Source organism: Mixophyes fleayi, chromosome 1 (genome assembly GCF_038048845.1).
Source record: "Mixophyes fleayi isolate aMixFle1 chromosome 1, aMixFle1.hap1, whole genome shotgun sequence".
Lineage (NCBI taxonomy): Eukaryota > Metazoa > Chordata > Amphibia > Anura > Limnodynastidae > Mixophyes > Mixophyes fleayi.
The window spans coordinates 364794732-364813208 of NC_134402.1; positions in this window are offsets into that span (position 1 = coordinate 364794732).

Sequence of the window (18477 nt, forward strand, 5' to 3'; positions counted from 1 at the left end):
GAATGTTTTTAGTAGATAACCAGACACGATCTCCAATTTTTAGTGGTGGAATAGCCCGCCTCTTCTTATCTGCGAAAGATTTATATTTGATAGATGTCTTCTTTAAACAGGTTTTGACCTGAGACCAGATATTTTTAAAGGTCTGACAAGCAGTCTCCACCGCAGGAACTTGGGTGGGCGGGAGGGCAGGAAATTCCGGAAAAGACGGATGGTGACCGTAGACCACAAAAAATGGAGTTTTGGATGATGACTCATGGTACATGTTGTTATGGGCGAATTCAGCCCAAGGAAGCAACTCTACCCAGTTGTCTTGATTGGCTGAAGAGAACATCCTTATAAAAGTCTCAAGATCTTGATTGACACGTTCAGTTTGTCCGTTAGATTGCGGATGGTAAGAAGATGAGAGTGCTAATCGTATGCCCAAGGTTTTACAAAGGGCTCGCCAGAATCTGGAAACGAATTGTACTCCTCTATCCGACACAATCTCAGAAGGACATCCGTGGATACGGAAGATCTCTTTAATGAAATGTTCAGCCAGAGTAGACGAGGAAGGCAAACCAGATAGAGGAATGAAATGAGCCATCTTCGAAAATCTGTCCACCACCACCCAAATAGTGTTATGATTCTTACTAGGTGGTAAGTCAGTAACGAAATCCATACTAATATGGGTCCACGGTTTGGACGGAATGGGTAGTGGTCGCAGCAACCCTGCTGGGGTTCTGCGGGAGGATTTGAACTGGGAACATAGCTCACAGGAAGCAATGAACTCTTTGACGTCTCTCCTCATTGAGGGCCACCAGTAACTTCGAGAGAGAATCTCAAAGGTCTTGTGTTCACCGGCGTGTCCAGCAAAACGAGAGGCATGGAACCACGAAAGAATTTTCCTCCTTAGAGTAGGAGGCACGAGGGTCTTCCCAAATGGTAGCGTTTTGGTGGAAGAAGCAGCCAGTGAGATACATTTGGGGTCTAGAATGGTATGGTTGGAAACCTCTTCTATATCAGAGGACGTCACAAAAGCTCTAGATAAAGCGTCAGCTTTTTTGTTCTTGGCAGCTGGTTTGAAGGTTATTATTAATTCAAAACGGGAAAAGAAAAGAGACCATCTTGCTTGACGAGGGTTCAAGCATTGGGCAGACTGGAGATATGACAAGTTCTTATGATCCGTGAAGATCGTCACCGGATGGCGAGCTCCCTCCAATAAGTATCTCCATTCCTCTAATGCAGCTTTGATAGCTAGTAACTCCTTGTCCCCGATAGTATAATTCTTCTCTGCGGGCAGGAGACCCCGAGAATAGAAGGCACAAGGATGGAATTTTTGCTGTTCCGAGCGTTGAGAGAGAATAGCTCCTAAGCCCACATTAGAGGCATCTACTTCCAGGAAGAAGGGGAGTGTCACATCAGGCTGTCGAAGGATTGGAGCCGAAGAGAAGGACTCTTTTAGTGTTTGAAAGGCTTGAAGAGCCTCAGGTGACCATTGCTTAGGATTAGCCCCCTTCCTAGTCAGGGCCACAATAGGAGATGCAATGGAAGAAAAGTCTTGAATGAAGCGTCTATAGTAATTGGCAAAACCTAAAAAACGCTGGATAGCACGGAGAGTAGTTGGCTGGGGCCAATGTAGTACAGCATTCACCTTGTCTGGATCCATCTTCAGGCCAACTCCGGAAACTATATACCCCAAGAATGGAATCTGGGGTAATTCGAATGAACATTTTTCTAATTTACAGAACAATGAATTTTTCCGTAGCCTGGAGAGGACTTCTGCCACATGTTGGTGGTGAGAAGGCAGGTCCTGTGAAAAGATCAATATGTCGTCCAGGTAGACGACGACACATACATATAATAAGTCCCGGAAGATCTCATTGATGAAACCTTGAAAAACAGCGGGGGCATTACACAGCCCGAAAGGCATTACCAGATATTCGTAATGCCCGTCTCTGGTGTTAAACGCTGTCTTCCATTCGTCACCGGAACGGATTCTGATTAAATTGTAGGCACCACGAAGATCCAACTTAGTAAAGATACGGGCTCCCTTGATGCGATCGAATAGCTCAGTGATCAGCGGAATGGGATACCGATTCTTGATAGTAATGGCATTGAGTCCACGAAAATCTATGCAAGGGCGTAAAGATCCATCCTTCTTTTTAACGAAGAAGAACCCAGCTCCAGCGGGAGAGGTGGAAGGTCGAATAAACCCACGCTGGAGGTTCTCCTGTATATACTCAGATGTAGCTTGAGTTTCAGGTAACGAGAGTGGATAGACCCGGCCCCTGGGGGGAGTCTTGCCAGGTAGAAGATCGATCGGACAATCCCAAGAACGATGAGGAGGAAGACATTCAGACTGAGCTTTATCAAAAACATCAGTAAATGAAGCATATTGAGGAGGGAGTCCCGGTGAGGTAGATGAGATGGAAGATTGCTGTACTTTGAGAGGAGTGACTTGGGAAAGGCAACGATGGTGACATTCAGACCCCCAAGACGTGACTTGAGGGGAGCGCCAGTCAATCTGTGGAGAGTGACACTGAAGCCATGGAAGGCCTAAGACAATTGGACTAGTCGTAACAGGAAGGATTAAAAACGATATTTCTTCATGATGCAGGGCACCAATCAGAAGGGTTACTGGAGACGTACTCTGGGTGATGAGACCGTTGATGAGACGCGATCCATCTATAGCCGTCACAGTAATGGGTGTTTTTAAGGTAATCACTGGTAGGGACCATTGATTTACTAATGATTTGGAAATAAAATTTCCTGCTGCTCCGGAATCAATCAATGCCTGTGACTCAAAGGTTTTGGTAGCACAGGAAATTGTAACATCAAAGGCGCAGACTTTAGATTTCATGGAAGATGGAGAGGACTCCAGGGACCCTAACTTCACCTCTCCAGAACTAGTTAGGGCCTGGCATTTCCCGATCTCTTAGGGCAAGAGCTGAGCATATGAGTGGAATCAGCACAATAGATACAGAGTCTATTCTTTACTCTTCGTTTCCTCTCCTCTGAAGATAATTTGGAACGTCCTATCTCCATGGGAATCACAGAGGGTGAAACTGGACGAAATTGAGGGTTAGAACGAAGAGGTGCTTTAGCAGAAGTTGTTTTCTCAGCCTCTCTTTCACGAAATCTCATATCAACACGATGGCAAAGAGAGATCAGATCTTCAAGTGACGAAGGAAGCTCCTGGGTAGTCAGTGCATCTTTAATTTTATTGGAGAGCCCCTGCCAGAAGGCGGCAACTAGGGCTTCAGTGTTCCACTGAAGTTCAGAGGCTAAGATCCTAAATTGAATGACGTACTGTCCTACTGTATGAGATCCTTGTCGCAGACGGAGGATGCTGGAAGCAGCGGAGGTCACACGACCTGGTTCATCGAACACACTTCGGAATGTAGAAATGAATTTGGCACTATCTTGCAATATTGGGTCGTTTCTCTCCCACAGAGGGGAGGCCCAAGCCAGGGCTTGTCCAGAAAACAAAGAGATAAGATAGGCCACTCTGGAACGATGGGTAGAAAAATTTTGAGGTTGGAGCTCAAAATGGACTGAACATTGGTTAAGGAAACCCCTACAAGTTTTGGGGTCCCCATCGTACTTTGACGGAGTAGGCAGGTGAAGCGTAGAAGCTGTAGACACCTGGGATGGCACTGGGGAAACGGAGGAAAGCACAGGAGCCTCAGTAGTAGCTGTCACAGTCTGTCCAGATGTTCCTTGGGAGGTTAACGATTGATAACACTGAAGTAACAGCTGTTGGCGGGCATCCTGTTGCTCCACACGGCTGACCAGATGCTGCAGCATCTCTTTGGCGGTAGGTTCCGTATCTGGGTCTGTCATGGCCTGATCTTACTGTCACGGGCACTAGGAGTCTTTACCCAGGGATCACCAGGTGGTAGGCTTACCAGAGCAATGTAGATGGTAATAGTGTACTCTGGTAGCTGGGTGATCACGGAACAGAAGATGGTGGATGATGAGATGCTCAGGAAAGTCTATGACTAGCAACACTGGTAATATGGAGGTAGTAGTACACGAGGAACTGTATGGACAAGGACACGTGAAGGTAGTCAGTGGTCTGCGATAGCAAGTTGTACCACTGCTATAGTGAGGAGGGATGTCCAACAGAAACGAGGAGGTGAGAGAGTCAGCGGTCTGCGGATAGCAAGTTGTACCGCTGTCTGAGTGAAGGAATGGAATCCAAGTGGAGGTATCCGGGGAGTCAGTGGTCTGCGATAGCAAGTTGTACCACTGCTGTGTGAGAGGATACTGGAACAGGTGATACTGGAGACAGGGATCAGTGGTCTGCTACTAGCAAGTTGTACCACTGAATATATATGTGAGGAGGTGCACGGGGAGAGACTGCAACACAGGATATACACAGGCACCTTATACACAATCCACAGTAACATGCACAATATATATAAATGACTGAACAGCTCTGCAAATATAGAAAGTCTCTTGAAGTAGTCCAGCACAAGTTAACACAGTCAATGATGGCAATAGACTCAGCGGCTAGCAGGCTCCAGAGGAGAACCAACACAGTCCAGCAAGATATGCAATACACCAGCACAGTCAATGAGAAGTATGCATACCGTGGTTCAGAAGCAGGCAGTCAGATAGGAGTGCAGCGATACCTGAGCGGCAGGAGGCCGGCTGGATGAGAAGTCCCTGGATAGATGAGGCAGCGGTCTAGTAGGTGCAGCGCACAGGTAAGTAGACCAACAGGGACACGAATCCACAGGAATCAATAACACGTGGAACTGGACTCACGCAGGACCCAGGAGAGTGGAGATGATCCAGCAGAGGAGTAGTAGATGAGATATAAATCCAATGCAGACAGGAGGGTAGACCTGCGGGACACGTGAAAGCGTGGAGAGCGGATCAGCAGTAGATGGATGATAGCGCGGTCAGCAGCAGCAGGGCTCTGCGGTACACGGAGGTAACCAGTAGCAACCAATAGTTGTCAGTAGCGATGGAACACGGGATAGCAGAGTAGACCAGGAGCTGTTGATCACGGAGAGTAGCAAATGGCAATGAGAGCAGCAGTCTCGAGGAAACACAGGAGAGCTGAGAAGAGACTGCAGTGCACAGGAGCAGCGGATAGGAATCAGCTAACTTGTCACGATGATGAACACAGGCGAGTTGTAGGCTGGAGGCTGTAGTGCACGGAAGCAGCGGGTAGACATCAGCTAACAATCCCGATGATGAACACAGGCGAGTTGTAGACTGGAGGCTGTAGTGCACGGAAGCAGCGGATAGACAACAGCTAACAGTCACGATAATGAACACAGGCGAGTTGCAGGCTGAAGGCTTGTAGTGCACGGAGGCAGCGGATAGGAATCAGCTCACGGACTTGATGAGGAACAGGTGAGTGGATGTAAAGTAACGGTTGGAGTGCACAGAGGCAGCGGGTAGGAACCAGCAAACAGTCACAGTGAAATATAATAACGATGATGTGGATTAGAGGACTGAAGTGCACGGAGGCAGCGGATAGGAATCAGCAAACAGTCACAATAATAAGTAATAGCGTTGAAGTGGTTTGGAAGACTGTAGTGCACGGAGGCAGCGGATAGGAATCAGCTAACAGTCACGATGATACAGTTGATGGTAGAAGTGGTATGGGAACCACAGTAGTAGAAGTGGTTTGGAAACCACAGAGGTAGAAGTGGTTTGGAAACCACAGGAATCAGCAGCGCTGAAAACACGAGGAATACAGGAACACCTTCAGAGACTCATAGGGAATGAGACTCCAAGATCAGGCAACGTGGTGTTAACCACAGGTGCTTAATATAGGGAGGTTGCCTGATCTGCCAATTGAGTTAAAGGGACATACACTGAAGTATAGGAAAGGGCTGCGCATGCGCAGACCCTCAGGATGGAGGACGGCCACGGTTCCTAAATGTCCGGGAAGAGGCACTCACAGTACGGTGAGTGACACTGGTCTCATCTTTATTAAGAAACTTCCACACCTGTCCCCACCACCAGGGGTTGTGATATGTGACACTTTTTTTCAATCACCATATGCATGTTGCCTGATTTACTACCCAATTCTGTTATGTGACTTAACGTTTCTGTGGAGCGTCACACAGACCCAATTTTATTATTAATAGATCTTCTATGAATTTACCCACCTATTGATACCAAGGCCTAGGTATAGGGTCTTAGTTGAGCTTGTAATACTTTCCTCAACTTCTCTGTGGACCAGTATTCTTAATTTGACATATGAGCTGCCCTTCATCATGCTATTGAGGAATATGTGGTGGATCACTACTTTTATTGATGTTAAGTGGCATATTTTATAACTGATTTATTTTTGTCTATAAAAAATACAGCCAGTCAGTACATGGTAACCTTGAGCCAGACACCATGCTGAGCGGTTCCTAAAAGTCTATTCAGGTGTCAAAACTCCATTCCAGGCCAGGATATTGCTTACCGCAGGGGCCTTTGAAGCTGCCACAGGTGACACTGCTATCTTCTAAAACAGGGATGTGCAAAGTCACCGAATACACAGACAACAGACTTTTTGACTTCACATTTTACACTTTAGTAGCTCAATTTATCATTGGATTCATTTGATATACTATATTTACACTGCAGTTATTATTTAGGCCTTATTCACCACAATTATGTGATAGGTTAACCCTTATAAATAACTGTAAGTTCTCTATGTTCTTAACAGATGTCAAATTTTTTGGTGCTTATTATTTTTTTGCCACTTGCTGCTTCCAATTGAGAGCACCCCTGGCTACAGGTGACTCTAGTTGTGGTGGCTGTTGTAGCAGAAGTAGATGATAGCACCTCTACTACTTGATAAGTTGGGTCAGGCTCAGCTGTGTCAGATGTGTCCATGTTTGTGACCTGGTGGATCATTGACCTTTGACCTTGGTTTTGATATTCCTGTAAGTAAATAAAACATTATTATTATTATAATACATTATAAATAATCATAAGATCTTAATCTCAGAAACCAATATAAAAATACAATATTAAATATTAATTTACTATTTATTAATATATAAAAATTCAGTAAAACATTATTATTATTTTATTATTTGTGACCTATTGTCAAGGTTTTCAATATTTTAGAATTGCCTGAAGTGTCATAAACTAATACATCTATGGCTATTAAAGATGATATAAAGATATGAGCACTATGCATTATAACTACAAATAATTTATTGTAATTGTAAAAGATAAAATTTCTAGGTGGCATCTGTTTCCAGATGTGTTTGCCATCCAATGCACCAAGACTATTAGGGACTTATGTTGTTTTCATAAATCCATTACGGATAGCTTTCCACATTTACTCCATAGGCACTGGCATTACTTGCTTATAAGAAATGGTCATCTTCCCAAGAATAAAGTGGAAGTGGAGGGAAGCGAGATATATAAATTGAATTGTTTTGAAATAATATATGTATGTAACATTTATGGTTTCAAAGATATAATGTGCATAACTTTTTTCCGCCTCCAGCCTTTTTATTATGAAAAGAAATGATGACTATCCATCTTGGGTTGTCCTTCTGTATTTGAGTAAAAATGGGGTATAGATTGTATATTTGGTACTGAGAAAGGTAAACAATACTGAAAATATTTGCATTTCATTTAAGTGCAAATCTCCACTGCAACTAATCAACAAATGTAAGTTAAAATTTGCACTTAAATTCTACACTGTGGCATAATACTCTATAACACAGCGTACAGCAACAATAGAGGAATAAAATAAATCTGATAACATCAGCTCTTCCTAGTTTAAAATTGAAACTACTGGGAAAAAAACAAAGCTATTAAAATCAATGGGGTGCACCTTGACCTATATAAAAGCACCTGTTATGAAAAATATTTCTTTAATATAGATGTACATTAATATGTAATGTTGTATAAACACATACACATATATTAATAGTTTGATTAAGATTTGCATTAAGAACCTCATGATTTTTCAGATATTTCATTATTAAGAAATGCTGAGGGTATGGAATGCTGTTTGTAAAGTTTTGCTAACCTCATCTGCCCATCTTGACTTCTGTGTTGCCATTTACTACAACCTGATTCAGTTTGCCATGTTCCTGCACTTTAACCAATAAAGACATGTGTGAAACGCATCTGGTTCCTTCATTTGGATCTAATAAAACGGCTCTTGAGCTGTACTCCTCTCTGTGGAGTCCTGACATGTCTCTTGTCCTCCACAGAGTTCATTTTAATATATGCATTACAAAAGTATAATGTGATGGATATAGGTTATAATAATAAATAAATTGTGACCAGCAGCCTCTCCTTTGGAGATATAGAAATCCTCATGCAAGTGTTGGCTTTCATAAAGTTTGGACATGCAATCTCCAGTAGCTCATCAAATGTGGCATTAGCCATCTAGGAATAACCATGAAATGCATACAGGTACTTCCGCAATACCGTGAAGATGAGAGAGAAGTGCCCCTTGCTGATGTGCTGAGACACCCTTCGGCGTACCTATTTCTTCTAGCTTCTTCCAAGTCTGTCAAACGCCTCCTTCTATTCATCATAACCTTCACAAGAATCAATTGTATAATATTATGCAGCCCTAATAATGGTGTGAAAATTAATATTGCAATAAGAAGAAACACCCACTAAATTCTTGTTATGCTACTACGTACTGACACCCATACTTCCACATCATTTTGGCGGAAGAATGACTTTAACAAGATGTATGTCACATGATGAATGTGATTTTTTTTTCTACGCTATTGTACACTCTTCTGCAGCTGTGCATTATATTAATGAATGTGCTTCGAACACATTGTGAAAGTGCATTGAATGCTGTTAAGGCAAGGACACATTACCATCCGTTATTATTGTTATTATTATTATTTTTATTATTATTATTATTTGCCTTTATTTTTAGGTCACCACATGAGGTCCATACAGGAGGCAAACAACAAAATAGTTCATGGTATAACAGTACAATACAATAAACAAATAACACTACAACTCTCAACACAGCTACAGGGGTGCAAGTGGTATATTCAGCGCAGGCTGAAACCTGTGCCCTTTAGTGTGGGCACAACTAACAGGTTTATATAGCCACTGAAAGAGGTGCAAAGATAATGGAGGAGTGGAGTCAATGGGCAGAAAGCCCAAGGAGGAGGTGCGCAGTGTTGCTGGTAAGCAAAATTTATAGGCAGAGGGAGAACAGAGGAAAGAGCGCCCTGCTCAATAGAGCTTACAATCTAAAGAGAAAGGGGACAAGCAAACAGTTGACACATGGAAGTTAGCCAATGAAAAGGGATCTGAGGGCAAGACGTAATTGTGGGTGAGACGGAGGAAGAAAAACGATGAGGTATACTACATGGTGAAATGGTTAAGTGGAGGACTGGAAAGATACAGGTGGGGTTTTCCCTAACAATGTTTGAAGCTATACATGTTAGGACATAGTCTGTTAGAATGAGGGAGATTGCTGCAGTGGTGGGGAGGCAGCACGGGAGAAATATTGGATAAGGGAGTGAGATGTGGTTACCAGAGGTTCATTGGCCGACTGGAGAGAGCGGGAGGGAGTATGTATGGAGATGAGTTTGGAGATGTAAGAAATTGCGGAGTTGGAGAGTGATTTGTTCACGAGGGTAATGAGTTTGAAAGGATTCTGTAAAGGATGGGGAGCCAATGTAATGATTGGCAGCGAGTGGAGACAGATGTGAAGCGGTGAGAGAGGAAGATAAGTCTAGTTGCAACATTAAGTATAGATCGAAGAGGAGTCAGGTGGAGCAGAAAAAGCACAAGAGGTGGTGGCTGGAGGGAGAGTGGGGTTGAGTGGTAAGGGTGGCAGAAGAGTGATGGGAGGAGGAGATTTTGTGTCTGATAGCCTGAATTGTGGAAGTGAAAATGGGGGCAAAGTCAGTGGCAGTAAGGGAGGATGGGAGGGGAGAAGGAGTGTGTTGAAAGTTGGGAAAAGTATTTCAGCAATTGAAAATACAGAAACAATTAAGCACAATGTTTCTTTTTCAACTTCACAAGTTAAATTATTTCAGTTACTGAACTTTACTGACTCATCAGAGCTTGTAAAACTGCAAAGATGAGACGTATTGTCTTCAGTCCTACTACTACTGCTAGCACTCAATACATCAATTGTATTTGCAACAACACAGTACTTAACAAGAAAGATGTCATATATGCTGCTATTCATTATTATTATGATGTCTAGTAGAGTTGGGAGGGAGCTGGAGGGTAGAGAATTTAGGTACAACAAGTTTATAAAAAGTGGAATTGTCACTTAAATGTGCATGAGCAAAAAATAATAGAACACTGAATTAATTTTCATGTTTGCGTATTGTAAAGGATGGATTTAGGTTACAGGAGGCAGAGTTCCATTTCACCATACACCATCCCTTTATACTATTATTTAATCATAATCCTCTTAAGAAAGAAAGATACAAGAAAGGCAAAATAAGAGAGAAAGATACAAGAAACATAAAAGTGGTGTTTAAATAGAATGTGTAGGGGAAGCCAAGGTCATGATAGCATTAAGTATATCCTCCACATTGTGCCACATTAGCATCTCCAACATATATGCAATAAGAATCGTTTTAAAAAATTGTGCACTGCATATCCTTTTAGCACCGATTTTTGTACAAATGTACCCAGTTTCAAGTAATGTACATAGATTTTAAATGTGAAAATCACATTGTGAGATTATGTGAATGTTTTACCTGTGCCAGCAAGCACTGTCAGTCCATGAGTGTTCTGGCGTGCTGATGTTTGAAGAACCACAAGCACCAGAGTTGACATGGATGCAAGTGTATTCTAGCAATTGTAGTGCCACAAGTATGCTCTATAAATGGTGCCCTCATCATGGAATAATAAGTGTTGCCCCATCATTTATAAATTCTTGTTTCTCACATTAGAAATAAAATAGTATTGCCCAAGTTAGAAAATAATAAATAAATATTGCCCCGTTATCTTGTTAATTTAATTCTGCCTTAATAAATCAATTCTTATTGCCCCCATAACTAATAAATAAATGTTTGTTCCATAATAAATACTTGCCTTAAATCTTATTTCTTTTTTGTTCCGTTGTAATCCAATAGGAATATAGCAATCCATATGGGAAAGACAAAAGACAGACTACTTTATTTCTGAATAAGGGGGCAACACTTATTATTTCATGAAAGGGACACCATATATAGTGTACTCATTTGGTGCTGCAAGTATGCACTTTCATCCATGTGCATGCTGACACTTGTGGTTCTATAAAAGTAAGCATGCAAGAGCACACATGGGCTGTAAGTGCATGCTGGCACTTGTAGTTCCACAATACCTTCCACTATATTTTGACAGTTTCACGTTGACACCCAATGGCCCAGGGATTCTAGTAAGGGCCCGGTGCAAAGCCACATTGGGCCAGTATTCTCCAGGTGAAGGGGCCTGATCATTTTTTAGGGCCGTTTCCCTAGAGGACTGATGCTGTGTAGGCTGGCCTTATACAGAATTGCATTTCTTCCCCTTGATTATTTCTTGATTATTTATTTTTTTGCTTTGTACCAAGCGCAATATAAATGAGATAATAATATTGCACAGCAGCCCGTTTTTTTTAATCAGAGCTTTATTTAGCCATTTTAGAGACATTTAAAAAAACAAAAGCAGAAAACAAAACAGGACAGAAACATTGAGGAAGATATAAAAAGTGAAAACTATGGGAAATAAAGATAATAGGAAATAAAAAAAGGAAGAGGGAATTAATGAAGGAGATCCAAGTGTACCAAAAACCAAGAGCCTATCAAAAATAACCAACACAAAAAATAAAGGAGAAATATAAAGTATTTTTGATAAAAGAAGGAAAGAAAACAAGGCAATCCTTAAACACACAGTAACGATTTAAACTAAAATTAATCATATTCCATGCAAGTTTATCGATCCAAACTGACCAGAATTGTACAAATATTCAGGTAAGCCAGTTAACAAATGTATTTTATATAGAGTAGCAAGTGAATAAACCAAAGGATTTATTTACTCTATAACAGAATTTAAAGTGCTTTCTAAACTGTGGGGGCATTATGGTAGTAACGACCCTCATTTAGAATTGCATGTAAATCTACTTGGGTGACAAAAAGATACCTCTTAGTACAAAATTGATGTACTGTTCATATGCCTAACTTGCATCCAGTGTTTGGAGTTGCATACATTATTATTATCACTTATTTACCTAGTGCTAATCATATTACACAGTGTTGTACAGAAAATATGTAATCATTCACATCAGTCTCTGCCCCATTGGAGTTTACATTCTAAACTGTCTACCATACACACACATAAGGACCCATTTTTTGTCAGAAGCCAATAAAGCTGCAAGTAGTTTTTTTAGATTACGGGAGGAAACAGGAGCACCTGGAGGAAATGCACATAACACAGAGAGAACATACAAACTCCAGAATCAAACTATTGTATCTTGCTCTTGCAGCCCCTTAAGTATAGAAAGGCTAAGCAAGGGCTTTAACATCACAAAACAATAAAGGAGACCAGACACGACTTAAGCACTTCCCTTTAATATGCATTATATCTTGAAATATGATAGCGACAAGACATATATTTTCCACCTACATAGACTGGTTGTAGGTTTTGAAGTTAATGATGATGACTGACTTATATTCTTATCTATGGTCCAGACACATCTACAGTCAAGTCCATAAATATTGGGACATCGACACAATACAAATATTTTGGGCTCTATACACCACCACAATGGATTTGAAATTAAACAAACAAGATGTGCTTTAACTGCAGACTTTCAGCTTTAATTTGAGGGAATTTACATCCAAATCAGGTAAACAGTGTGGGAATTACAATGGTTTCTATATGTGCCTCACACTTTTTAAGGGACCAAAAGAAATGGGACAATCGACTCAAAACCTATTTCATGGACATGTGTGGGCTATTCCCTCATTATTTCATCATCAATTAAGCAGGTTAAAGGTCTGCAGTTGATTGGAGTGTGACATTTGCATTTGGAATCTGTTGCTGTCGACTCTCAATATGAGATCCAAAGAGCTGTCACTATCAGTGAAACAAGCCATCATTAGGCTGAAAAATCAAAACAAACCCATCAGAGAGATAGCAAAAACATTAGGTGTGGCCAAATCAACTGTTTGGAACATTCTTAAAAAGAAAGAACGCACCGGAGAGCTCAGCAACACCAAAAGACCCAGAAGACCACGGAAAACAACTGTGGTGAATGACAGAAGAATTTTTACCCTGGTGAAGAAAAACCCCTTCACAACAGTTGGCCAAATCAAGAACACTCTCCAGGAGGTAGGTGTATATAGTCAAAGTCAACAATCAAGAGAAGACTTCACAAGAGTGAATATAGAGGGTTCACCACAAGATGTAAACCATTTGTGAGCCACAAAAACAGGAAGACCTGATTAGAGTTTGGCAAACAACATCTAAAAAAAGCCATTACAGTTCTGGAACAACATCCTATGGACAGATGAGACAAAGATCAACTTGTACCAGAGTGATGGGAGGAGAAGAGTATGGAGAAGGAAAGGAACTGCTCATGATCCAAAATATACCACCTCATCAGTGAAGCATGGTGGTGGTAGTGTCATGACGTGGGCATATATCTCTGCCAATGGAACTGGTTCCCTTGTATTTATTGATGATGGGACTGCTGACAAAAGCAGATGGACAATGACCCGAAGCATACTGCAAAAGCAACCAAAGAGTTTTTTAAGGCTAATAAGTGAAATTTTATGCAATGGCCAAGTCAATCACCTGGCCTGAATCCGATTTAGCATGCATTTCACTTGAAGACAAAACTGAAGGGAAAATGCCCCAAGAACAAGCAGGAACTGAAGACATTTGCAGTAGAGGCCTGACAGAGCATAACCAGGGATGAAACCCAGCGTGTGGTGATGTCTATGACTTCCAGACTTCAGGCTGTAATTGACTGCAAAGGATTTGCAACAAAGTATTAAAAAGTGAAAGTTTGATGTAGGATTGTTAAGTTTGTCCCATTACTTTTGGTCCTTTAAAAATTTGGAGGCACATATAGAAATCGTTAAAAATTCCTACACTGTTCACCTGATTTGGATGTAAATTCCCTCAAATTAAAGCTGAAAGTCTGCAATAAAAGCACATCTTGTTTGTTTCATTTCAAATCCATTGTGGTGGTGTATGGAGCCCAAAATATGAGAATTGTGTTGATGTTCCAATATTTATGGACTTGACTGTATGTGCTAGATTTAATGTTGCACATATCTTAAGTAGAGATGCTCAGGCTCAGTTCCCCGAGAACCGAAAACACCCTAACCTAGCAGATCCGAGTACCGAGCCGAGTACGCTTTCGGAATTGAAAATGAGTCAAAACGTCATTGTGACATCATCGGATCTCGCGAGTTATGGATTCAATAAGTGCCACCCTCAACGGCGATCCAGTGCCATTTCACAGAGGGACAGAGAAGGGGTAGCACGGTTCTTGGCAGTCTTTAGTGCAGTTCAGCGGCGTCATAGGTGGAAAAGAAGGAGGAGGGGTAGCAGTGTTCTTCAAAGTCTCCAGTGACATTCAGGAGAGCTCCATTGCTAATTGTCATTGCTGAAATAGAAATAGGGCTGGCAGGCTTGTTCTTCTAAATCTGCAGTCACATTGTACTGTGTTATATAGGTAACACACAAAGAGGAGAGCTCCATTGCTAATTGTCATTGCTGAAATACAAATAATAGGGCTGGCAGTCTTGGTGTGAATCATCAGTGATATTGTACTGTGTTATACATTTAACACACAAAGAAGAGAGCTCCATTGCTCATTGCTAATAGTCATTGCTGAAATAGAAATACTCGGGCTGGCAGGCTTGTTCTTCTAAATCTGCAGTCACATTGTACTGTGTTATATAGGTAACACACAAAGAGGAGAGCTACATTGCTCCATTGCTAATTGCCATTGTTGAAATTGAAATACCAGAGCCGGCAGGCTTGCTCTTCTGAATTTGCAGTCCAATTGTACAGTGTTATATAGGTAACACACAAAAAGGAGAGCTCCATTGCTCCATTGCTAATAGTCATTGCTGAAATAGAAATACTCGGGCTGGCAGGCTTGTTCTTCTAAATCTGCAGTCACATTGTACTGTGTTATATAGGTAACACACAAAGAGGAGAGCTACATTGCTCCATTGCTAATTGCCATTGTTGAAATTGAAATACCAGAGCCGGCAGGCTTGCTCTTCTGAATTTGCAGTCCAATTGTACAGTGTTATATAGGTAACACACAAAAAGGAGAGCTCCATTGCTCCATTGCTAATTGTCATTGCTGAAATAGAAAGAATAGGGCTGGCAGTCTTGGTCTAAATCTGCAGTCACGTTGTACTGTGTAATCAAAATGGATTCACAGCAGTACACAGAAAACCAAAGCTTTATTGAGACAGACACAAATATAGGGAAGGGTGCATAAATTAAGGCAAGACATTCAGCAAAACTTTAAACAGTGATGGGGGAATGGGTTGAAGGGGGTAAGGAAGAGGAAACACAAGCCCAAGGTTTTATTGAATAAACAGACACATAGGGGCATATTCAATTGTTGGCGGAAACGCCGAAAATCTTGCGCTCCGAGCGCTGTTACCATTATTATGGCAATAGTGCGCGTAAAAACCGTTATTACGGTAGTTTTCAGGGAGCTGCGAGCTGAAAACCAGCTTACTATTACCGTAATAACGGTAATAGTTTTAATGCGGCGGGATATTCAAACAATTGAATATGCCCCATAGGGGTAGAAGGAGAAGAGGGAGACAGAAAATTAATCACCTTCCTCAGGACTGTCAATGGTGTTATAGTCTCTTAGCAGGCTGTGGACCAGCCTGCGACAGTCCTGGATGGTCATCTTCTCCTTTTTCAAGATGAGGCGATTCCTGGTAAGCCAGATAGCATCCTTAAATCAGTTCATAAGGCAGAAAATAATCCATGAAATACCGAATGGTATGAAAGGCAAGTTCTGGGCACACTGTCCTTAAGTTCATATTCCAAGGCATCCAACAGTGCCTGTGCAGTGGGGCTTTCCAAAAAAATACGCTGTGCTGTTTCCCTTCTAGTGATGCAGAAGGGGGCAGTGCTCATATCGGCACAGGTTCCGGAAGTGCATGGATATTCTGAGAGGCAGACTCCCCTGGATAGCCATCCATACTATGCCTTTGTGTATATTAGTCAGCCTCTTAGAGGCCACATTCTCTCACACGTGTTTTGTTGTTGCAGCAGGGAGCCCTGGAACAGACTCCATAATGTCTTTAGCTCTGATGAGCTTGTGGACAGTTTTTGGCTTCCACAAGTCTGGTTTAAGGCATGGTGCTCCCTCAAAATTGTCCAACATTTAGGTAAAACCAAGGTGTAGTCCAGTTGTAAGTCAAGGAGTTGTCGCACTTGTCCTAACCAAGGGTCCTCCAAAGAGGCAGGAGGAAAAAGCAAGACTTAGACTTCCCAGCAGAGCAAATGTTCTTTTCAATAAGAGGACACACAATGGCCTCCCTCTACTAAACTTAAATACATATCAAGATGTGTCAAGCTGTACATCACTAGCATTTGTACCAGTTGCACGTTTGGATAGTGCAGAGAAAGTGTAGAGATGTGGCGTGAAAATGTTAGTAGTAAATGCGACTTTTACTTTACCCTATTTGTACACAATATGCTAATCTAATGTAAATGTAATGTAAAGTGCCATATACACAACCGAGATCAGTGTGTTGACTGTTATTAAAAAATGCAAAAACCATATTTACCATATACAATATAATGACATAGACAAATACAAATTCAATTCAATTAAATGCAAATATTTGTTGTTTTCCAACTTAAAAGTCAAATGGGAATCTTCTTTCCTATTGCAGACCAAATGGTGGTGACTTATTATTGCCACAACACTAATGATTGAAGTAATCAGCTGGAGGGGTCAATATACAATCAGTCAATCAGAAGCAGCCAGCTAGTACTGCAGATCATCCTCATTATCATTGCATCTTGCTGCCCCAACCCTCCATCACCTAGATACAACTCCTAGCAGGTGTATCTGCGTCTGCATCCTGGTCTATTTGAGTGGCAATTATATGAACATGCCAGTTACTGTACTTGGCCTACATTGATTCCCTCTTCAGTCGTAAGTGTAAGATGCGCCAAAATCTTCATATGCAGATATGAGGAATTCTCCTTCCTCTTGTCCTTGGGAATCTGGGTCTGCATGAGATTCATATTGGGCTGAAAAAAAGAAGAGGGGCTGAACTGGGAGATAATTGTCACTTAGTAATTTCCATTGGCCCATGTTGGCAGGGTTGTTGGTCCTAAAAAAATGTGGTACTTGGATTTACGCTAATTAATTTACCCATTAACAAGATCAGGGTAAAAGGTGTAGTTGAAGAACAGATTACTGATCCTAGTGTGGATTTTATTTATTGGAAGTCGGAGAAGCATGGGGAACACTTATGTGACTGGGTTAAAGCAATAAGTTCCCATTGTTGGGTATTGATACCTAGTTCGAAAGAGAGGGGTACCTGATAGGCTTTACCTTTTTTATATGTCTTGGTACTCCTATTTTTCCACATGGTGCAGAATGGATTATAATTGAGTTATATAATGGGTATATAATAGGTTTAAAGAAAACATCTATACCTAACACAAGAAGAAATAAACAAAACAAAGAAAAATCAACAGGAATCATTTTATGTGTGACTGACCTGCCCCTAAACATGTCTCTCCTATGTCTGATTATACTAATTTAAACTCATACTAGTTAATTGTAATTGTCATACTATGTTAAATAATGTCTTCAATAAAGAAGTAAACCCATAGGATTAAGGTGTCCAATTATTATGCAATGTAGAGGCATTGCATGTTTATACAGTGAAAATAAGTTTTACTTGTGCTACTTTCTGATTGAAATGTAGTTCATGCTGATTCTGGACCTAGGTTAAACTTTAGCTTTTCATTTCTGCATGAAAAAAATGACAAAAATCGGAACATTGCACGGCAGGAACCAAACCTAACATTTTCTGTATATTTCTTTTATTCTCAATTTCTTTGAAATGTTTGTATGCAAACCTGTAACATTTTTTTTTCACAGCAACAGATCTTTGATCTTAGTGGTTTGAAAATACATATTATGTGAGATTTCTGTAGCTCAGATCTTTTGAATGCATACTTTGCACAGCCAGTCCAACGTGACCCAGAGCTTTCTAAACAGCTTGTCGTGTGTTAAATGTACAATACAACCTAAAACACTATTATTATTACACATTCTCTTTTATCTGCATTTTTCTTGGTTTGATAGTATATGCTATACCTATTCTCCATCTCATTCCATTCACCTCTTCCAGGGACAAAGCATATGCTCTGCAAAATAAATTGTCGCTGATGTTCTGTATTAGGGTATATAAAAAGTAGTTCACTCATGATATTTTACAGTATGTTGCCACTCACTTGTTCAATGCAGTTTTTCCCATTGTTCACACCTACACCTAAATACAAGCTTACTGTATGGTCTTTGCATATTCAGAA